The sequence below is a fragment of the Anas platyrhynchos genome, chromosome 4 (genome assembly GCF_047663525.1).
Source record: "Anas platyrhynchos isolate ZD024472 breed Pekin duck chromosome 4, IASCAAS_PekinDuck_T2T, whole genome shotgun sequence".
Classification (NCBI taxonomy): Eukaryota; Metazoa; Chordata; class Aves; order Anseriformes; family Anatidae; genus Anas; species Anas platyrhynchos.
In genome coordinates this window covers 4496323-4520312 of record NC_092590.1, presented here as the reverse complement: position 1 = coordinate 4520312, position 23990 = coordinate 4496323, and positions in this window count along the sequence as shown.

The following is a 23990-nucleotide window of genomic DNA, read 5'->3' as shown; positions in this document are numbered from 1 at the left end:
AATAAAATTCTTGTTTGTACTTACAGATGACATTGGTGATGCAGTGGTGTGCACATCAGCAAACTTCAGTGGTAGGCCCTCAATAGGAGGCTATGCAGCTAGCTGTAACTATGTGCTCGGTGTTATATGCGATTCCGCCTATTCAACAGAAAACTTCAGGAAGCATAGGCTATGAATGATACTTCTTGTATGGCTTATACAAGTTGTTTTTTTCCACAGAATAGCAATGCACATTCTGGGGATTCAAAACTAGCACTCAAATATTAATTGTTAGCAAGGCATTAATTTGCAGGTCTGTAGCCTGCAGCCTAGCCAGAGCGCTGTAGCAAACAGACTCCCTGGTGTGAATGACCATGCTTGTATTATGCATGTCTCTGTCTTCCTCTGGGCTCTTGACAAAGCACAGCATACCTCAAGGCTGGTAGCCTTGCTGGTTTTAAAATCTAAATGTTTTATACCTTATTTAATTCAAATCTTCCTGAGACCTTGTTTTAGTCTCTGCTCAAATAGTTGATAGTGCTGCCAATACATGGCAAGTTGTTAATCAGAGTCTTCACTAGAAGCCTTGGGGTCTGTTCTCTGAAAGGAAAAATACCAAAGATTTTTGTTGTCGAATTGCTGCTTTTTCTGCTTGTTTGCAGCTTTTAGGCCCTTCTTCTATTTTTCTTCTCTTACTCTGTGTGTGTGTCACCTTTTGTGTGAGCTGACTGGTAAATCTTTAGATTCAGAGCAACATGATTTCATTTTGGATTTTTGAATGGAGGAAATTTTACTGCTTCCTTTAAATATTTATGGGGGGTGAGGGGGCAGATGGACTAAAATAAAAACTATTATTTTATTTATATACATCAAAAAGTGGCAACTATTTTATATCTTGTTTTCCAGTTTATCTTACATCTATCATCTATTTTGCTTTTCTACATATATCTAGGCTAGATCTCATTGAAATTGCTGTTTTAGAATGTGCAGAAACTGAAATGGATTTTGCAGGAAATCTTTGCTTTCCTCAGAAAATCGTACTGACTTTTGTTTTCAGTTCTCAAAGAAACATTTTAAAACTTAAAGTGGTCAGAAACACACCTTTCTAAGCTTTCAAGCACCTGTGAAATTGAGAAATTTCTAAGAAACTTCCCCTGTTGTTTCGCTGAGCACTTTGGATGGGTTCTGTACCATTAGATGGCAGCAGTGAGTAGCGTCTGCCCACTAACCTTTGGCGATGATGAGATGAAACAAGTGTCGCAGAAGGCGACAATAAAGTTAACCGATGTACCTTACATGCACCTTAAAATTAGACGTGGAAGGCATATGGAGATAGTATCCAGGAAACATGTTGAGAATTTTCACTTGAACTGTATTTTCCACCTGAAAGTAGAAGTTTTCCACCTGAAAGAATAGTTCCAGTGTTAGCACAAGTGCATGCAGCACCATTGATTAACACTGTTTATATTTGGCCTTAAATGTGTTTCTCATTTTCAGTTCCTTGTCACAGTTTTTAGATGTTAGGTTTTTCACCTCGTTTGTACTCTATTTTTTGGAAGCAAAACATAAAAAGAGAAAAACAAATCAATAAAATGTGTGATAGGAATAATACCAGGGAAGGGGGGGAAAGAGGGATTTTTACTGAAAAAAAAAAAAATCATAAAACTTCAATAAAATAAATGTAATTTTTATAGTGAATTCTTACTGTTTTGAACCAGCTCCTGTTTTATCTTTTGTGTGTGTGTGGCTTTTAAATACCTGCCACTACATATTTTAATGCATTTAGCCTAATAATGTGAGGTAAATAAGTGCTATAATATATGGGGATGTATGCAGGGCTTATATGTTTATAGGCATATATTCATATGTAGACCCACAAAAGTATAACTATGCATATAGGGAGTTTTGTAGTGAAAAGCTTAAGGTTTTATTTCAAGTCATCTGCATGATAGAGCAGTTTCAGGCAAATGTCTGGCCATTGTCACCAAGCCTGTCTTTCAGTGGAAGCCAAAAGGAACTGCTTTTAGTTTGCTTTATTTTTCTCTTTCATTTGTTCTCTGAAAATGGTCTGGAAAAACAAAATCTTCCATAGTATTTCTTGTTCCTGTCAGAATCTGGCTAGCATTTACCTAAGATTTTTCTTCCCTGCTGTTTTCACTGTTAATGAGAATCTACCTGGTCTTTGATGTTACTTTTAATATTAATATTAGCTATTGATATTTGCTCGTATAATTTCTTTTTCATTTTACTTGAGACCTTAAATGTAATGGTGCCACAGATGATGAGCAAAGCTTTAAAGAAATGGGAATAATGTGTCTTCTGTTCTCCCCATTTTGCACTTGCATCTCTGTATACCTGATGATCCTGTTTGATTTTGATACCATTTCCAGTTACATTGCCTTTCTACCACTTCATATCTATGTCACATCAACTTACAGAGATGCAAACTATTTTCTACCTTTTCTGTCATCCTAGCATTTACCTCCTGGAATGTGTATAGGGTAGCAGGGAAAGGGAAAAGGGGTCACAAGTTGATATGTCTGTGCAAATTAACTCCTACCATTACTCTTTCCTTAGAATACCTCTGTGGGTTTCACAGTATTCAGGATTTTAGTACCTCAAGTTTTGCTGCAACTTAACAAAAAAGAAAAATAGGGATTTTGTATTCTTATATGTAGTCTTGGCAGCAGGTGACCAAGCTAAGATAGGGATGGTTCAGTGAGTTACAGGACAGATCTGCCTTGTAATTTCCTCACAGTAGGAGACAGAGAGCTTTTAAAGCTTCAAGCTTTCTTCCATTTGTGAACTTCCTTCAAGTTGCTTTTAAATCATTTTGAAAATGATGCTGTACAATGTATCTAGAAAATACTGCTACAACAGAAGGGTATTCTATTCTTTCCCCATAGTTTTGGTCCTCTGAAGAAAGAATATATTTGAAGCTCACTTGGTTTCACTTCTCAAATTGTCTTGGTTAGGATCAGATTGAGGCAACTTGCTATTTTCAGTCTGGGAAATGGCAGAGCCGGGTGAACGACAGAATCCACGTCCAATATTGCTGGGTAGAGTGTGAAGACCTCTGTCTGTGGGACATGATCTCTGTCATTGGTTGCATCCCAGTATATAAGAGGTGCAGTAAATGGTGTTTCTGATTTGGGGCTCCTGGAAACACCCACAATTTAATGTTTTAGTGAAGTCACAAAGGTACCGTATTACATTGGGTGCAGGGGAGCTCAAGTCTTAGTACAAGCTGCAGGGGATTGTCGGGTCAGTAGAACAGAATGGGATAGCTCAGTTGGAAGGGCCCTACAAAGATCATTGAGTCCAAGTGCGGAGACAACTATCCCAGTTATTTTTAAATAATGTTGTTCCTTAAGGAGCATGGAAGACAAAAATCTGTCTTCACTGTAGCTAGCCTCCCAGTGATTTGAAGACAGATTGAGTAACCACAGGAAACAGTCCTTTATGGTGATTTTTTTTTATTACTGTTTCATCCCGCTGTGGAATACAAAGATAAGCATAAGTAGAAATACGCAAAGCTTACACAGGAAATTATTCAGGTAAATAACTCCACTGTTAAATGCATTTGTTAGATTACATCTCTGTTGGAATTCAGTTAGTCATTGAAGAGTCTGATCTGTGTGGTCTTCATAATACATTAACAGAAGGAACTTCTCTATGTCTGGGGAATATCTTTTTTTTTATTGTTATTTTTTTAGCTTGGCAGAAAAGTGTTAGTACAGTTCATATACAACATGACCTGACTTTTCTTTTGTTTTTGCTTTGCTTCATTTGGGATTTTTGCCAATAGCATAAGAAATAAGCAATTCAAATTTGTTATTTAGATTCATGCATGTTGAAACAGAGTATCCTCTCTTAAAATAAAGTGGGGAAAAAATGTACTTTCTGCTTCATATCCCTCCCTACAAAAGTTTATTGCAAAACCTCTGAGTTATTTTAGTTTCAGATGTTGTGCTTCTTAGAGGATTTCATTGTTAGATCTCACATTCAAAAGGTATTTTTCCTTCAAGCTACTTCATAAATAGTGTATTTTTAGAGATAGATATGGCCACTAGTGAATTTTTCCTGCGACCACCCTGAACAATATTTTGTAATGCAACCTATAAAAAGTAGCCAGTCACATACAGCAGTACAAAGCTACACTGCTTAGTGCAGTTACATCTGGTCCAATAGCAGCAACTCTGATTCTCACTGTGTATCACAATTACAGAAGTGGAAAAGTGACAGAGATACCTCCTGTGCACATGACTAACAGGCTTTAGGATATGTGAAGAGAGACAGAGGGAATTTCATGCATGTTCTGTAATCTACAAAGAAGAAAAATCAAGTTCCAAATTCACAATTTATAAGTACTTTGCCAACTAAAAGACAAATAGTGGTCATTAAAATAAGCAACTATAAGGTTCTCTTCTGTATGTCAATAACCTATGTTTAAAATGAACGTCATAGAGAATAGGTTCTTACACTCAATTGTGACTGAAGTAACTGAAGTATTCACACCAAAGCACTTACTTGAAATTACATTTTAGGTAAGTGAGATTAAAGTCTCAGTCTAGGCTCATACAATTGGGTTTGCATTTTCGTTTGTTTTGCATTCAGGAAAGTGGGAAAGACAAGAAAGTTGGCTTTCAGTCAATCTAACCTTCAAGAGTCCTTCACTATCACTACAAAAAATGCCTTCGCTGTGGTTGACATGTAATAGTATGTAAGAGTTTGCAGATACAACTGTTGTTTTACTAGCATAAGTTTGATTTTGACCGGAGATAAAGCAGGAAGCATAACTAAAGAATACTGGCAGCTAAACAGACAGCCTGCTACAGAAATTGATGATGTGCTTCAATTCTTATTTCTTTCATTAAGTAAAAATACACTTTCCTCCAAAAAATCAAGCTGCCAACACTGAGATTCTAAACACAACTTGGTTTTGGGCAATGGGCAGTTACTTCCAGAAATTTAGAGGCATTTGCACATTAAAAATAACAGCTCTGCTCTTAGCTCTGCCAGTGAAAAGTTACAGGCTTTAAGCATGTATGCCTGGGAACAGCAGCACTTAGCTGGAGTTTAGAATCTGTTCTGTTCTAGTGCTTTTTGCATCCAGTGAGGATTTGAATTGCCCTGTGACCACCCCTATCTACTAAACATCTAAGGAGGCAAAAAGGCAGATAGGATGACTCCTGTTTGCCTTGATGTGCTGGTGAATAAATAAAACATAAACAATAATATTTGTGTCTCTTGGAGATATTGTAAGGTACTTTTAAGTAGGGGGAGGGGAAAATGTATATGACTGGAATTATTATTTGCTTCCAAAATAAAAAAAACAACAAACACAACACATGAATCATACTAGATAATGCTCTGAAAACAACAATCAAGCTCTCCATTATTGTCAAAATTATTAGTATTAAAAAACAAAACAAACTATAAATAAATAAATAAATAAAATAGGAAATGAAATCTCATTACCTTTCCAAAGAGTGTGGAAAGCATCCGGCAGTGGATATTTTAGCTTGTAAGACACTGATCAGGAGCTGTCACTGGTGTCGCTTCTGATATGGCTGTTCATCTGAAGAGGTCTTTATTCACTCTTGTTCCAAGAGACCTTTTACTGTTCTGGCATCAGCCCTGACTTGGTTCTCCTTTCAATGCCATAACTTGTTCAGCAAGTGCTACTTCTTATTCATAGCTCTGCTCAGTAATGGGGTTGGACAAACTAAACTTCAAAGTCCTTGTCTGGGTCTTCAAGATTCTGGCATTTAAATGGCTAAATGCTGGATTTTTTTTGTCATTGTCTATAATTTTTCACTGAGTTGGTGTGGTAGTTTTATCCTGATGGGCAGCTGAACTCTACCACAACCACTCTCTCAACTCCTCAAAGGAGAAAAGGGAGAAAATATGACAGAGCAGGTTCAAGGGTTGAGAGAATGACAGGAAATCACTCACCCATTACTGGCACAGGCAAAACAGACTCAGCATAGGGAGACTAATGTAATTTATTGCTTATCACTGGCAGACTAGAACCATAAGAAAATAAAAGCAAAACACCTAAAAACACCTTCCTCCCACCCTTCTTCTTCCACCTCCTCCCCCCAGGTGATGCAGGGGAACGGGGAATGGGGGCTTCAGTCCCAACGCTTGGTCTCACGGTCACTCTCTGCCCCTGATCCCCGTGGGGTCTGTCCCAGGGGATGCCGTCCTTCCCGAATGGAGCCTGGGGGGCCTGCCCACAAGCAGCAACTCTTCAAGAACTGCTCCCACATGGCCCCATACCCAGGAGCAAACTGCTCCAGCACGGGTCCCCCGTGGGTGGGTGACAGCTCCCCCCCCCCAGGCCCCTAGGGGGAGTCTGGGGGGGGACCCTCACACTCCTGCGTGGGCTCCTCTCTACGAGCTGCAGCTCTGGCCCAGGGCCTGCTTCTGCGGGGGCTCTCTATGGGCCGCAGCCTCCTCCAGGCCACATCCACCTGCTCCACGGGCTGCAGCATGGAGATCTGCTCCATGTGGGACCCATGGGTGCAGGGGGACAGCCTGCTCCAGCAGGGGCCTCTCCATAGGCAAACTGCTGCTGTATGCCTGGAGTACTTCCTGCCCTCCTTCTGCACTGACGTGGGGTGCTGCAGGGCTGATTCTCACTCCTCTCTTCCAGCTGTTTTTGCGCAGCAGGTGGTGTGGTTTTTTTGTTTTTGTTTTTGTTTTTTCCCTTTCTTCAATTTGCTCTGCCAGGGGTGCAAACGGTGTCACTTCCTGATTCAGCTCTGGCCAACAGCAGGTCCCCATGGGGCAGCTGCTGGGCTCCTCACAGAGGCCACCCCTGCAGCCCCTTCAGCCCGCTGCTATGCAGCCCTTGTCAAATTGTCAAATAAACTTTTTTTTTTTTTTCCTGGTATCTCATTTGTTGATAGAAATTACTTTTGTTTGTCTTGTGAAAATTAGTGCACATACACTTATTCATGATTTCACATCACATTTTGTAAAATTACAGAAATGGGCAGCCTTAGATCCATATTGATAAGCAAGGTAATTATGAGGCACAGTTTTGTCAAGTCCATTTTTTTTCAAATATTGCACTACTTACTCGTTCAGTCTGTGGAAGAGATGTTTTGCATGTTGCCTAGGGCATCCTACAGACTGACTGTGTGATGTAACCCATCTGTGAGCCAGCAGCTCCAAGTTCTCTAGCTTTGCCTAATTATTCAGTCTATATCATTGTGAACAGACTATTTCTGTGGAGGTGAGAGAGAAAAACAGCTTTCAGGCTAGGGTTTCTGTTGGTTTCATAGGGAGTTGTGTGACTAAACACTAAATGAAATTCTGAGGTGCAGTGCTCGTTTCCCAACAAACTGCTTTTGAAATTTCAGCTTTGGAATGCAAAGCTTCTGTGCTGATTTTAAAAGCTCATTTGCATTTCTGAAAGAGAAAATTATGAACTTTTTTACTTCCAAATTAGTACTTTGCATTTTCTGGCCACTCATCATGATTTTCTCTATACAGGCTTATGCTCTCATTGGAATATTGGTATTTGACAGAAGCTCCACATTTCTAACCAGACCACTGCCTGGAAAGTTTTTGTTTTGTGTGGGGAAGTAGACTGTGCCTACAATGCTGAGAAAACAACAACAACAACAAAAAAGTGCCAGATGAAAAATGAATCTGGTGGTTTACTCTGAGCTCTGGGCTAAGAAGCTCATTTGTAACCATACACAACTGAGGTACCTGAAAGCCAGCTCAAATGAGGTGTACACAGATTACAGGATTAGAGACTTTCTTCTTTGACACATCAGGGGCAAAACATTGACAACAGAGGCATCTATGCATACTCTAAATTGTAATCCAAGAACTTTCTCAAATGATGCCGTCTTGTTATAGTCTATTGTTCAGTAATGAAAACAAAGAACAGACAAACTTAAAACTGGAAACCTATGTTTGTTACATGCTTTTACTATAATTTGTCATCTGTTTTAAGAAACAACATTTGTACATCATCATCATTAAAATGATTTTTCAAAAATCTTAGATAATTAAAGTAATATGAATTGTAGAACTGGGAGGATGGGCAGTTCTCTGTGCTCTGTCTTTTGCCTTAGAATCATGATATTGTCCTGTCTGCAAGAGTGACAAAGGAGAGGTCATTGTGAATCTACCCAGGTACTGGAAAATGTGTCCTTTGGTTTCTTAGTTTGCATTTGGCTGTAGTATGCCCTCTTGGTGGTGGTAGACCTAAATTTGTAGAAAAAAGCTTTTCTGGCATGCTTTAATAAGCCGTGTAAAAAGTATTTTCCATGTTCTTGCATTCCCCTGGATTGAATGCATTTCTCAGATTATTATCACACATTTATTTAACTATTGAGGAGAGTGAGTATAAGGGGGAATGGTGGTATTGATTTTATTCTAAGAGGGAGAAGAAATGGATGTTTTTCTTTATGGAATGAACGTGTACCGTTTCATAGAGAAAAACAAAAAAAAAAAAAGATTTATTTTTGTTACTTATTTATCTTCTGAAATTTTGAAACTTCTGAGGAAAATGTCAGTTTATCAAATTCAATTATGCAACCTTCATACTTACAAATACACTCTTCTACTTCACATTTGCTTTCTATATTTAAAAAAGAGCCTTTTCTGCAGTAACTAGCCTTGACAGAGATAATTGAGAAAGCAGTTTGCTTTCTTTCTACCTACACAATTTATTTATTTATTTACTTTACTTTCTAAACTAGATCCTCACTCCAAGATGGAACACCTCAATCACAGGAATATTAAACTGGTAACAAGGATTTCCTGCATGATCAAGTGCTTAGGAGTGTTTTAAGTCTAGTCTATACTGTTCATTACAATCCCTACACCAGGTTGGTTTTAATAGTTCATTTTAATACGTTTTAATGGCCATAATAAACAATAAGAAGAAGTCTTACAAGATCCTGTTTTAGTTTTTAAGGACTTTACATAGTTATTTTATTCTTTGGTTTTCATAGTTTTTTTAGTTAAATTATCTCACAGCAGGATTTTCCTATAATAGCCTCTGTTCTTCATTTAAAATTGTGTATTAACTTTGTACACCTTGAAGTATAGAATCTATGAAGTGGATGGCATTGTGTGAAGCACAATGGCATGATTAATTATGACACTGGGTGGCATGCACTGGAGGCGTTTGGAAAGGTTTGAGGATTTGCATCTTTTATGTTTTGTGTTTCAAATGTGATTGCACTTTGTGAAAGGATTCAATCTAGGATGTCTGCATGTTGCTGATTCTCCAAAATGAACATTTTTCCAGTATAATGTCAGTCACCAGAAAAGGTTTTGATTTGCCTTCCTTTGTTTAGCTTTGTTTCCAGAAAAGAGTTTGTAATTAATTCATATTGTTATACATATATGTAGTATAGGAGTTGGCACATGGAGTTTTACTTCTGGCTTCGGAAAGGACCGTTGCTGTCAACAGAGATGTAATATCATATGTGGTGTAAATTTTGTCTATGTAAATTGTTTAAAATAGCTTCTTGAACAAAGATTGCTGCAGATGTTCCCATTTTTGACTTCAAGATAAACCTTCATATTGTACTCTTCATATACTGCTACTTGTTCTAAGTATATTTGGAGTAGCATACTTGAGCATGTTACTTCATAAGTATGTCCTACTGAAGTGAGTCAAAATTTTGCCATTGACTTGAAATGTGGAGAGGACATCCTTCACTCTGGCTTGTGGTGTTGGTTTTTGTTTGTTCGTTTGTTTTGTTTTGCTTTGTTTTTGTTTGTTTGTTTGTTTGCTTAACATGAGCTCCCCTGATAGGAGAAAATCCTTCAAATAATCATTTGTATATATATATTAGTGATCATCTTCATGCCACCAGAAAATGTCATGAGCATTGAAAAATACCATTTTTCTGACTTCACCTATTCCCCCTCTGAAAAAGGTAGGAAATGTGGGCCTTTACAAAAGATCATAGAATCACAAAACTATTTGGGTTAGAAGGTACCTTAAAGACAGTGCAGTTCCAACCCCCCTGCCATGGGCAGGGACACCTCCCACTAGATCAGGCTGCTCAAAGCCACCTGGCCTTGAATACCTCCAGGGATGGGGCATCCACATCTCCTCTGGGCAACGTGTGCCAGTGCCTCACCACCCTCTGAGTGAGGAATCGCTTCCTTAATTTCGTCCTTCACAGAATCGTAGAATGGTTTGAGTTGGAAGAAACCCTTAAGGATCATCTAAGTTCAAGCCCCCATTGAGAATGTTGTAACTCGGATGAGAAGGTTATAAAAAGACTAGACCATGACAAGCTAAGGACAGAATGTCTGGAACCACAAAAGGACATCTTTGTGTAACTTTTAGTTGTTTTGGTTCCCTCAGCATCTGTAATTCTGTATTAGATGCTGTAGGTGGAGAGTCAGGGAAGTCAACTTGCTGAGCAAGGAACCTTTGCTTAACCAAAAAGAAATGTTGATAAGGAGGGCCTAAAGTAACACTTCCCTTCTCAGCAGGTTAAGTTTACAGCTCTAGGGTGCCAGGAACCTGTGTAATATATCAGAATTTACAGATGGATGTATTTTATGTTCTATTGGGTTTACACTCAGTTAAGACATTTTCATTTGAATCCTTTCAGGTTGGACCTACAGTGAAAATAGGTGGGTGCACGTTTAGTTTGATGATCCCAGAGAAGTGTAGCCATAAAACAGCCATCAGACTGCTCAACTCCATGAAGACAGAATCAGTTCTAGATCCAGCACAAAAAGTACAAATTTAATCACACAGAAAACAAAACTAAGCACTGCTGTAAGTATGCACGTGTAAAGGATTTATGGTGACTGGAGATTTACAGGCTTGGTTGTTGATGCCTTCTGCTTTAGTTCTCTCAGCATCTCTGTCTTTTTGTAGATCTGTGTCTCAGAAGTAATAATAATTGAATGAATGTTTACATGTCAGATTTTCAAAGTTCTTTTTCCAGTGGCACATGTTCAGAAATACCTTCTGAATTCAGAAGGCTGTCCTTAATGTATTCCCCTGCAACAAAATAGCAGGTAAGATATGTTAAGACATCATTAGGTCTTTCACACTCATTTATTTAAGTGTTTATCTTAAAGGAAATGTTGCTAAACAATCTTCGTAAGAATATGCTGGATTCTTGCAACCTTTTATGAAGCAGATAGTTAATAATTTGGTAATTAGTTCTGTAATTGCTAGGCAATGAATACTTAAAATATTAAGTGCAAGCTATTTAGCCATGTTTCAGGAATGCCAAAAGCTTACTAAACCACAACAATCACATTTGATACTGTAAAATTAACATTGTGAGCACACATCTCACGAACACCCATGTCGGGCAGCCTGTAGAAGAAATCAACATGAAATGCAGCTGAAAGGACAGGAAGTAAATCAGGGCTTATAATGCCTCCTTACAGGGTGCGCTGCTACTGCAATCTGCTCTGTAGGAAGCTGCAGAGGGAGGGAGGAGTGTCTGGCAGAGTGTTTACATGGGTGGTACAAGCAGAAACTGCATCAGCAAAGCCCTGTGGCTGGGAGGTACAGAGGAGAATTGCAGGCTGTGACCAAGTTCAACCTGATGGTGTGTATGTTGTTATCTTCTTTCTCTCTCTTGTTGCTGCAGCATTGAAGCATAATAGGAGTTCATAAATATATTGGGATTGTGCTTACCTTATACTCTTTGAAGTTAGTATTTTAGCAAAATCACACCCATGAAAGTGTTGCTTTTGATCCACTTTTGACCTCTCAGCTTCCTGGGAGGGTGTCTAGTGATGAGATCTGAAATTTGCTATGTTTTCTTACAAGCCCTTACAGTAAAATGAGGGGATTCATATTTGTAGCAGCATTTGCCAGGGTATTTCACAAGCAAAGAACTTAAACTTCTGACTTTACAGAATGGTAAATGGTACTTACTTTTAATTTCAGGTTTCAAATAATGTGTTCTGAAGAACAATACAGAAAAAAAATAATTAAATTTTCATTGAGTATCTGGAAATGCTCTTTTACAATGCACAGAGATTATGAAAGTCATCAACTCAGGCACCAATATGTATCTTTGGTCATCACAAAGGCCTACCCTCCTTTGTCATCTGATAATTCTTCCAAAGGCAGAGACAAATGCAAACCCAAAACTCTTTTCAACGCTCTCCTCAGGCAATCAGATTAGAATATTCTTTGTATGAAACATCTTTTATATGATTTGACAATAGGAGATGGCCAAAACATCATCAATGAAAATCCTTTTAAGGAAAGTTTAGCATAGGGTTTGTATTTTTTTCCTCCTTCATTAGCTCCTTTCGTAAACATAACAATTGAGAAAGGCAAATGCAAGATTTCCTAAGAAATCCTTTTTTGGACGTTTAAAAAAAATGTGAAGATCATATCATATCATAATTATAATACCTGGACAGACAAAAACTGCCTGATTATCTTCTGCTCCCAAATAACACTTTTTAAATTGTATTGGAGACAATTTTTGTCCTGGAGGTAGAGAGAACAACTGATGTTCTCTCTAATGATCTGTTTTGTGTAATTTGTCCTGTTTTCAACAAGACTTGAATAAGTGCTACTTTTGACTCCATTTGTACTGGGTCTGGCTGGAATGTTAACTTTCCATGCAGCAGCCCATACAGTGTTGTACTCTGCACTTGTAGCTGGAACAGCGTTGTAGACACCAGCGTTGTGTCTACTGCTGAGCAGTGCTGGCACAGCATCGGGCCTCTCTCTAACCCTCCTAGGGGGTGGGCAAAAAGTGAGAAGAGAAACATCACTAGGGCAGCTGACCTAAACCAACCAAAGGGATATTCCATACCATGTGATGTCACACTCAGCAATAAAAGGTGGAAACAGGAAGAAGAGGGGAGGGGTGGGCTCTCATTGTGAAAACGTGGGTCCTCCTCCCGAACACAATCTGTGTGCATTGAGGCCCTGCTTCAAGGATCAAATGTCTTCCCACAAATGGTCAATCATCGCTCATTTGTGGGAAGTAGAGAGTAATTTCTTTCCTCTGCACTTCCACATAGCCTTCATTTGTTTTATTTGTTTGTTTTCCTCATTTTTTTTTATTTTCCTTTTCCCCCTCCCTTTTCCCCTTTCCCTTTTATTTCCATTTAGTTAAATTGTTTAGTTCGTAATAATCTTTCTTTAATTATTATTATTATTATTTCCCTTTAATTAAATAGTCCTTATCTCAACCCGTGAATTGTTCTTTGCTTTACTTCTCCCCATCCTCATCTAAGGAGGGGGAATGAAAGAGTGGTTGTGGTGTTTAGCTGCCCAGCACAGTAAAACCACCACACCATTGCAAATTGAACTTTTATTACTAATTAATCATTAGTTTTATTAATTTATCTAGGAGAAAAGAAGATGTATATAACAGCTTCACTCTAAAAGAAGGAAGCAAAGTAATCTAGAACTTCTGTAACAATCTAGAACCTTGCTTAAAATAATGTTCCAGACTTGATTCAGAAACATCACTTTCCCCGCCTTTTCACCATTTAAATATATTTTTTTTTTGCTTCGAATAAGTCTTTTAAAAGGACAAAATGTAACACAGCAATTCATTCATTTAAACCACTCTCTTGATTTCTTAGAAATAGAAAAGGGTTCTGATTCTCATTTTCCTGCATCTGCAGTTACTGAGTTCTCAACTTAAACTCAGTTCAAGAGTTTGAGTGGTTGCCATTTATGCAGATAAGATTATCCAGAATTACAGTACTAAATGTTAAAGAAGAGCTTTGAGAAGGATGTAAATCATCATGCTTTAGGGCTTTAAACTGCATGAAACCTTGTCCTTCAAAGCAAATTGTCATAGCTGCCTAACACGGAGTTACTTCTAACACAAATGCCCTTAGCTGCAGGCTGACTGAGAGGTCATCAGCCTAACAGGTAGTAAGTGCACTTTTTATCATTTTAAATTCAACTCTTTGCGGACTTTCTCTCAATTATTCATGAGCTTGAGTTCCTAAATATTTACAGATGGGATGTTAGCAGTGTTTCTGTTGTGAGCTTCTATAATTCTGGTTACTGAGACTGGATCCAAGACTGGAACTTAACTTTAAAAACATGCATACCTAATCATAAACAATGGCAAACATTTTCCTTTGTCAGTGAATCATGTTATTGTCACATACACGTATATGTATGCTGTGATATACTTAGCTCCCAATAATGCTTGCTGAAATAGTTATTCAGCTTTTCTAGAAATCAGCAGAGCTTAAAATCAGCATCATCATTCTCATGTTCTTCACTAAACATGTGGGCAATCACATCGCAATATTCAGGCATTATTGTGGTCATTCATTTTCAGGTTTTTCCATGTTTGGAGTGCACTGTACTGTGTTGCCAGAATCAAGGACAGATTTTCGGAGGTGAAAACAAAAGATAAAGAGCTAAGGGGATGTTGTACTGCACCTCTGTAATTGTTTGATATTTTATTACTGGTAGTATTATGTGGCTTCCACTAGTCACGTAACATGTTTTTATTTCTGAACCATTGAGCCTCAGTTACACTTCCAGTATTTCTCAACATAGTTAAAAGAAAGATCCAGGAGTTAGTCTATGGCAAGGGATCCTATTGTCCCTGTGGATCATTTTCCAAGATCAAGACCAATCTTTACAGTCAGGAAATACAAACTTTCTCTGTATGTTGCAGTTCTATGAAGTGATAAACAAACAATAGTGACCTGAGCGTTTGGAGCATCCTACATGAAATGTGTCAAGATCCTCTTCCAGCTTTGGTGTTATCTGATATTTCAAGGTCCCAGTTTCTGTCCTGGTTGCTCTGAGAAAGGGAGAGGCCATTCAGGGTCATTTCCATTGCATGAAATTACTGTTCTGATCAGGGTCTACACACCTTTTGACCAGTCTCATCCAAGGCCAACAGCAGCATCTAATACAGTCAGGCTCCAGTTCACAAGCGTTAAATCACTGCATGAGTCAGCCTGTAATTTAGGATAAATATTACCCTCCCATGTGTTTCATTATATAGTGTTTCATGTAACATGCCTCCCATTTGAAGTCAATAGTTTTGTTGCCCTGTTTACCAGTAAATTTTAGGAGAAGCCCTTCTCTCAGCCTTTCTTTCATGGAAGGATCATATCAATGGTTTTGGTTATTTGTTTTGTTTTCTTTAAAGAAAAATAAACCTTTCACATCTGGAAGAAAGTGGAACCATTTTGAAGAGCTAAATGATACTGTAAAATCTTGCTCAGTTTGTAAACTTAATTCAAAACAGATAGGAAACAATAGCTCAAAAAGGCATAGAAATATGTATTATAGGCAGTGTTATCATTTTCATTTTTTATTAATCCTAGCCCTTCCATTTCATTTTTAATAAATGATATCTAAAATTATACTATATTTAATTATATTCTTAAACTTCAAGCTAATGAAAATCTAACTCATATGATTGTATCAAATTAGCCCTGAGGACTGAGATGCTATTTGGCAATTTGCACAGCACTGCCTATATTAAGTGCTGACTGATTTAATATATATGAATATGCATTATGAACTGAATAAAATAACTGAAAATGTATAATATATGAGCAATTTATCCTTATAGATCATATATAATAAAGTATATGCATGCATGCATATACGGAAAGGTATGTGCACTTTAAATTATTTGAGCTAGTCTGGAATTCTATCTTTTATCATTTCTGCCATCTTTTTGTTCTAGTTGTGATAGTTTCATCTTTCTGTAGTATGTCTGTGAGATTTTTGTCACAGAACATCTTGATGCTATCAGGATGACCACATTCTGCAAAGACATGTATGTGCATGACTTGGCTCACTCAAATAAAATCCGTATCAGTGAAATATATGCTGTATTACATGCACAAATACTACCCAATGTTGTTGATTAATATTATTATTGTAATTATTACATGAAGTCAGACTATATGACCATGGAAATCCCTTTTAAATTTATAAGCAATAACGTGCTAATAACTAAGTTGGTGTTATTTTGTCTTCTGATTTTGTTTGTCACAGGCTTTTCTAGTTTATTTTATCTGTTTGTTGCCCTGAATTTTATCACTTAGCTAACACAATTTTAACAAGAGTAATAGGGGAAGAAAATGGTGAGTTTAGAATATGGTTGAAGTATTTCAGGGTTATTTAAATAGTAAGCGTTAGCCAGAGTTTAGTAAGGAGTGTCCAAGGAGGTCAAAGACTGAGGAAGACCTGAAGAATTAAAGTCTACTGAGCATAACTTGAGTCTTCAGGCAGGTATCAGAGCCGATTCTGCAACACTTGGTTTGTGTGCCACAAGAGCAGAGTAAGGTTGTGAAGAATAATCAGCAGGGATCTGTCAGGCACAAATCACATCAAGCAAATTTAGCTTCTTCCTTTGGTTGTGAGGTTAGCAGAACAGGGAAGTGGGAAGAAATATTTATGATTTACAAAACTGATTGAAACGTCATAGATTTGAATAACCTCTCCTCTTCTCAGTCCAGTTCTATGTAGCAGTTTCATTAACAGGTTGGATGGCATGATGAGGAACATGTATATTATTCGGCACTAACAAGCTGAGAGGCCTCTTGGAGGACAGGAACAGACTATAAAAATTTCTCAGGAAGAATGGAGAAATTGCATAAAATCAAGAAAATGAAATGAAATACATTACTACTGTTAGGAAGGAGAGCCAGCTGCGTATGAAATAAAGAATCACAGGACAAGCAGAAGTCAAGATTGAATGGTTAAAAATATGATGGTGTAGAGAGCATAGCCAACGTGTTAGCAGGATTGTTTCTATGTGGCTTAGAGGAGGTATATTATTTATTTCTGTAGATTTGGAAAGAAACTGAGTATAATACTCTGTAATTCACAGTAATACTAAGAACTATCACAGTAATACTAAGAACTAGAATCCTTGGTTAGAGTACAATGTCCAGGTTTGAGCATTACTCTTGAGGGAAAGCTGTTTCCTTAGTCTAGGGAAAAAAAAAAAAAAAAAAGAACAGTAGGGAAATGTGGCTGCAATAGTTGTCTCACAATATGTTTAAAAAAAAAAAAAAAAGGTGGGAGGGACAGCTTCTTTTCTACTTCAAAGGTGACAATAACATTTTTTGTGCCCACTGGAGTTATGGCAAGGAATAATGAAGAAAAAAAAAAAAAAAAGTTAAAATATCTGACTATAATCATAGTGAAGTATTGCACAAGTCTGTGACGTCCTTCAGTTGAAATTATATTAGACAAACATCTTGGGGGTGGTCAAAATATAATTATTCCTGTCTCAGGGAATGGGTAAGGCTTCTTGACAGCCCTTCCTGCCCTGTATTTCTGTGATTCTATCACAAGTGTTTAAAAATCTAACATGATTATATTACTGCATATCTGAACCTTGCAATATGTTGACTAAAAATAGCTCTATATCCTTCTGCATTAGAACTTGTAAGCACAGCTTTCCTAGCCTGCAGCAATGTAGACCAAAGCATTCTTCACAAGCAGCAATATTCAATGACTCTGTATAGCACACAAAGATGCATTAAAACAAATATAGTGTATCATTGTCTGTCCAGAGAAGACAACTAAAGAAAAAGGAAATGCCCAAGGCAAGATATCCCTTCTTCAATCCCACTCAGTCCAAAAAAAGACCAAAGAGGAGAAACTGCCTCTTGCACATAAATACATTTGAAACTTTTCTAAATGGAATCTTTATGCAGAGACCCGAAATGAAAGCAGAGCCATGAAAAGGCTTTTCCAAGAGCAATCTCCTGAAAGTCACAGCACAAGAAGTCACTGAATCTGAGTTTTGGCCCCTACAGTTCTCTTGAGGTCTTAAAATTCATGACTTCTTTGTAGTGAAAAGTGGGAGGAGGAGAGATTTTTGCGCCGGACTCCCTTTTCACCAGCCCGAACTGTAATCTGTGATTGTAATGCTTCAATTAGATTTCAAAATATGATCTTAGCTGTCCACTGGCTTACAGCCTGAGATAGATCAATATCTTCATTTAATAGCATAGCTTAGTTAGGAGAGAACCTCATATTATAGAGGACATAAAATCAATCTGGGGAGAATCTTATATAGACACAAACTCTCTGTGTAGAACAGAAACACTCCTAACACTGCTTTTTTTTCTTAGTGTTTGTCTCAAAAGTGCTGAAACTGGACAATAGCCATTAAGTAAATTTTACAAAGCATTTTAGGCACCCAGCAAAACACAAAACAAGACCACCATCTAAAACAGAATGACAATATTCTATGAAGTCCTTATTCACATGGAAGTGAAATTAAACTCCTAACCCTGCTTTGAATGAACCCTGCTTTAAGTTTAAAACCATTCAGAAAAACAGTTAAGTGGAGCCAAAGGACACTTATAATATTCTGCTACCACCTACACCTTTATTTGAGAGGGTGTCCAGAATGAGTTGCTCATTAAAATGTACAGGAGTGTCCATGTGTTAAACAAGCCAGATATTCTTGTACATCATCAATCACTCAGTGTACGTGATATTTGCCTCCACTCTGATTATTGACAAACATTTGAGTGTAAACAGAAGTTTCTACTTATTTTGTAATGTTTCTCAACATTCACCATCACAGTGGCATTAGTTTTAAAGCAACACAGATTTACTCACAAGCTTCTCCTGCTTTCTCTGAATTATGACAACTGCTGTTCTGACTCTGTAGTTAATGTAGCTTTAAGAAAAGAATGTAGCTTTAAGAAAAGATTAGATTTTTTTTTTCCCTTTAAGTAATAACTCATGATAGCCAAATGGCATTGCCATTCCCTTTAGAAATTTATGTTCCTACTGAAAGAAGAGGATCAGCTATCCCGGTATTCAGGATAATTTAATTCCTTTAGGAAATTTTGGTTGCCCACTAAGATTGGATATTTAGAATGAACCTATTGGAGAACTTTTATCAGTTATTGTGGTGTAATTGCCTGAAGTAACTAGGAAAATAAAACTTAAAGAAAATGTACAGCATTGAAGAAGCTTTCAGGGTAGGGCATAGCTGCATTACCTGAGTGTTCCCTGGGCTTCCAACCTTAGATGCTGTCGCGCTGGGGAAACCTGGTGTGCTAGCTCTAAGGAACAGCACGGAGCATGGAGTGGAGTGGAGACACCACGGCTAGGCTCTGTGACAGGTGGGGACTGGATTGTTCTTGTGCACACTGAGACCGATAAGCTGCACTTTTTGCTACCCTGAGCCTAGGACCTGTCATGTTTTGACAAATGCTGTACCCTAGTGTACTTTTTGCTCATTATAATATCATTATAATACCAAAACACACCTCCATCCCAAAAGCTACCCGCCTCCAAGGTGCGACCACCCCTCACCGAGCATGCGCTCTGAATTTCTTGGAGCCTATTACTTTAAACGGAGATGGGAGAACTTTTCACCAATCATAACTAAGATATGCTTGACTAGAGTCACTCAAGCTCTACCTAAAAGATAGAAAATAATATAAATGGGCCTAAGAGAGAGGGGATGTCAGGGAAGATACCACTGTCAGGGGAGATACCATCCCGAGGGAATACAACATCCTGAGGACCTCCTGACTCCTGGTCGACGGGCTGAGCCTCTCTTCTCCCCCCCCCCCCCCATTGGAACGCCTTTGGGTGAGATTTGAACACTTGGTTATAAATCTTTCTAGAGTCTTTGGTCCTTTTAACGCATTAATTTCTAGGCTGCGCACCTGTAACACCTGTAACACCTGTGTATTTCATGCATGCTAGCTTGCTTTTGCAGACAGTCACTATCGCTGGCAATCCAAAGAACCTGTGTACCTGCTGCTGTAATAAATCACACTTGATTGCATTGTTATAGCTCTCATTAAGTGCGACTAGGGTAAGGGCTATTGGTGAATCTGTGACTGTGATAGTTCAGTGTTCTGAATCCAACCAGACCCCTAATGGTTAACATGTTATTGGTGAATATCTGACTGAACCCCAGACGGTTAATGCATTACTGGTGAATCCAACTGGACCCCAGATGCTTAGTGCGTTATTGGTGAAATCTGTGATTGTGATAGTTCAGTACCCTGAATCCGACCAGGCCCATAACAGTTAATCAGCTACACCCCTTAATGCGACAGTTATTCGAAGTGTTGAAGAGAAAACACAATTAAACAATTGAGTCCTTAATTAAAACAAACATATATACAATTTATATAGTATAAAAAGTTAAATATGCTATAGCAGGTAGTTGGAGTATTTGAAATTCAGTAGAGCTGCCATAAATTAAGACTAGTACAGTGAACTGAGAACCAGGACACTAATCTAAAGAAGCAAGAGCTCTAGTTTAGGATGGTTTTTTTGTTTGTTTCTTTTTTTTATTTTGCTTTGGGTTTTGTTTGTTTTGTTTTTGTTTTGTGTGTGTGTGTGTGTGTGTATGGGGGGGGGGGGGGAGGGGTTTGATTTTTTTGGGGGGGTCCATAAAAAAAGGCAAGCAGTATTATTATGCACCACATGAAGTTTGGCTAATCAAAGATGAAGTATGGTGTAGTATTTAAAATTCAAGTAGCATTTAACAAGCATAAGAAAGCACGCAATCCTTTAGCATTTCCTGTGTTCCATGCTCAATGTAGAAAATGTCAATTGCCACTTGGAGTGGAATAAGTTTGAAACATCCAAACAACATTCACATTTCTTTTAGCTGTAGATAAGTTAGTGGTGAAGGATGGTGTTCTGGAATACAAACAAGACTGAATCTTCTGGACAAAGTGTCCACGAATGTCTCCAAATTCCTTCTTTTTATCTGTAAGATACTCTTTCACATGCAGTTTAGATGGCTGATGTCACTGAGCTGCCACTCTGGTCATCTTCGAATGAATGGGGTTGCTGGGAGAGGTGCCTGAGGACTGAGAAAAGCAAATGTCACTCTCCCTGCAGGATGGAGAACCCAGCAAACTGCAGGCTGGCCAGCCTCACCTCAGTCCCTGGGAAGGTGATGGAACAGCTGAGCCACACTTTCTTTAACACATCATCTATTTCACCTCAAGTATGAGTAAGGGCTCTGAGAACTGACAGATCAAATGTCATTTGGTGCAAAAGGCAGTGTCTTTAGTTTCTGTGAGAAACATCAGTTTGTGCAGGTCTCTTCCTTTATTGTAGCACACCTTCAAAATATCGATAAGATTATCGATAATGACTCTTGCTATTTCTATCTAGAATAGCATGCTAACCTTTCTTTTAAGCACAATGTGGCATACTGTGGATGGGAAACAGAGATGTCCTTTCTCTTGCTCTTTCTATTTTTAGAGGCAAAATGAAATTCTGTTTCTGTGGTATATCTCTAGAGTCAACGATATGCACCAGACTGCTTTTCTTCCCCCTGCCCTTCCCTCTAAAGCCTGTAAAGAATTAGCTGCCTGCATGTTATAGCGAACACGGCATGGAAAGCTGCCCACCTCCCCAGCTTTGCCTGCTATAGGTGAGCAGCCGCAGTGAAGGCACCCGTTGGAGCTGCCAGAGCTACCTGTGCTAAATCCCTCCCAGACCACACACCTATGTGGGAAACACAGCCCTCTCCATGTTGACATTTGCCAATCTTATTAGCTAATTAAATTAGAGGTATCACAATTACACCTCTATGTGTTACAGTTCTACCCTTGGGCATCTCAGTAGAATAATTTTCAGTAATTGCTGAGGCACTTAGAAGCCTCATCTATGTCGACTTGCCATGAACCTTCAGTGCCTAAGGGTCTCGGTTGCTGTTGAATCACGAGTTTAGTCAGATTTTATAGTAGGGAGGAGGAGACTGGGAATGGAGTGTGTGTCAGCTGTTTAATCCAGTCCCTTTGTTACAAACAACTGTGATGACATTCTGAATTATCCATTATGGTAAACAATAGATTTGTGGAAATCCAGAAGAACTTAGAAGCATCCAGAACCAGGAGAGAACTAGATTGCACCAGTGAACAACTGCAGTTCCTAAATAGACAGGCTCAAAGGTTTGAAACATTTCTTTCCCCTAAGGCAGTAATTTTTAAAGGAGGAAAATCAAACTCTGAGAGCGGAAGAAAAACAAGGACTCGACATGATGCCAGTGACAGAGGAAAGTCACAAATAAAAGGAGCAATAACAGAATCACAGAATCATCTAGGTTGGAAGAGACCTCCAAGATCACCCAGTCCAACCTCTGACCTAACACTAACAAGTCCTCCACTAAGCCATATCCCTAAGCTCTACATCTAAACATCTTTTAAAAACCTCCAGGGATGGTGACTCAACCACTTCCCTGGGCAGCCCGTTCCAATGCCTAACAACCCTTTCAGTAAAGAAGTTCTTCCTAATATGCAACCTAAATTTCCCCTGGTGCAACTTTAGCACATTCCCCCTCGTTCGTCACCAGGGACTGTGAATAAAACCATGTGACATGGAATCACAAGTAATTAAAAAATGTGCATCAGTGAAGGGTAAAATAGAAACCTGTCTTAGATTAAGAGACAGAAGGAAAATTGAGTGAGGAACAGTTCCCTTATCTCTATACAATGTTTAGATTTAAGACTTTCTTTCAGAATCTCCAATAATTCTGATTTTTGTGGCAATTGGTGAAATTAATGGTGAATTACACGGTGTGAAGACCCCACTGTAGCAGTAGCATCCCAACTCCTTGGTCACAGATCTTACACTGGCAGTTACAAGCATTTAAACTTGTTTGTTCTTTCACTGCAAATAACTTATCATCCACACCCCATGTTATTGTATAGCCTTTCCCATTCCCGTACCTCAGTTTTAGTGATGTTTTAGTACCTGTTTTAGTGATGGTTACCTTGGGATTTTTTAAAATGTAGACAGTTTGAAATTCTAATATATACCAGGCAGACACAGAATTCCATCTGGTCATGCCAAAATGACTTGAAAGGAAGCACAGAAATACACATTCAAGTTGGCCATCTGTCCTCATGTCTGTAACATTGTAGAGGGAGGTATTGGCACGTCTAAGCCAGTAGCTGAGGTTCTGTTATTTTTTTCAAAGGGCAGAGAAGTACTGTCTGGCATAGACCTGTGGTCATAGAAGTCCTTGGAGTTTTTGAGGCCTGATTGCATGACGTAAAAGGGGAAGAACACCAACTAATGCTGGAGTCATTGAATTCTCACTTAGGTTGGGGAAGTAACACGACATTTACAGCATTAATAGTTCAAAGAAATGAAGATGCTGGAAGGGAAAGATAAAGTCCAATAATACTGCCTCTTTTTTTTTTTTTTTAAGGATGGTGACTTTCTGTGAACCCACTGGAAATAATAAAATTAAAAGATTTCATAGTTGGCTGCTTACTTTGGATCTTTGGTGCTCACACAGCACGCCAAGCACTAAAAAGAAGTGATTAGGAGTTTGACAGATGAGCCCCTCCATTTCTTCTAAAAAAGTTCTTTCTTGCCTTGCAGATGGGACTATATGAATTGCCCAGAGACAAATGGATGAATTCTTTACTAAAAAGATAATGTTAGTAATTATATCATTAAGGCTGATACACTGTTGCTAAACTTTAAGTCCTTTGTTATTTGGAAGTACAGGTCTGTTGAGTGATTACTGTAAGTTAAGGGTGAAAAGGCTGGTTTTACAAACTCCTTAAAAAAAAAAAAAAAAAAAAAAAAGTTAGTCCATAGGAAGGGAAAAGAAATTTTGTCATTCTGTTGTGATTTTTTAAGGCAAATGCATGAATATACCATATGATATATTAAATAAGCATGCTTAAGTCTTGTCTGCTATCAGAACTCCAGCCAGAGCTCCTCAGATGATTTCAGGATTTCCAGCAGTCAGCGTGTAGGTCGGTAAGTAGTCTGATCACACATCCCACAACAAGATCGGTTTAGTTCATGTGGAAGTTTGTTCTAATCAGAGATGTTAAGACAGCAACCAAGTTTTACTCATGAACAGTTTCTGGAAGTTAATGCTTCAGAACTAATGACCTTTCCTCTGAGATCGAACTCCTTGCATCCTGCTATGCTTGCATAGCTACAGACATGTCTCTCACTGCTCTGGGACTTGTGTATGCAACCTTTCTATGTAAGATTGCCTTACACTTAGTATTTCTCAATCACGTGGTACATAGTTGGCTGGACT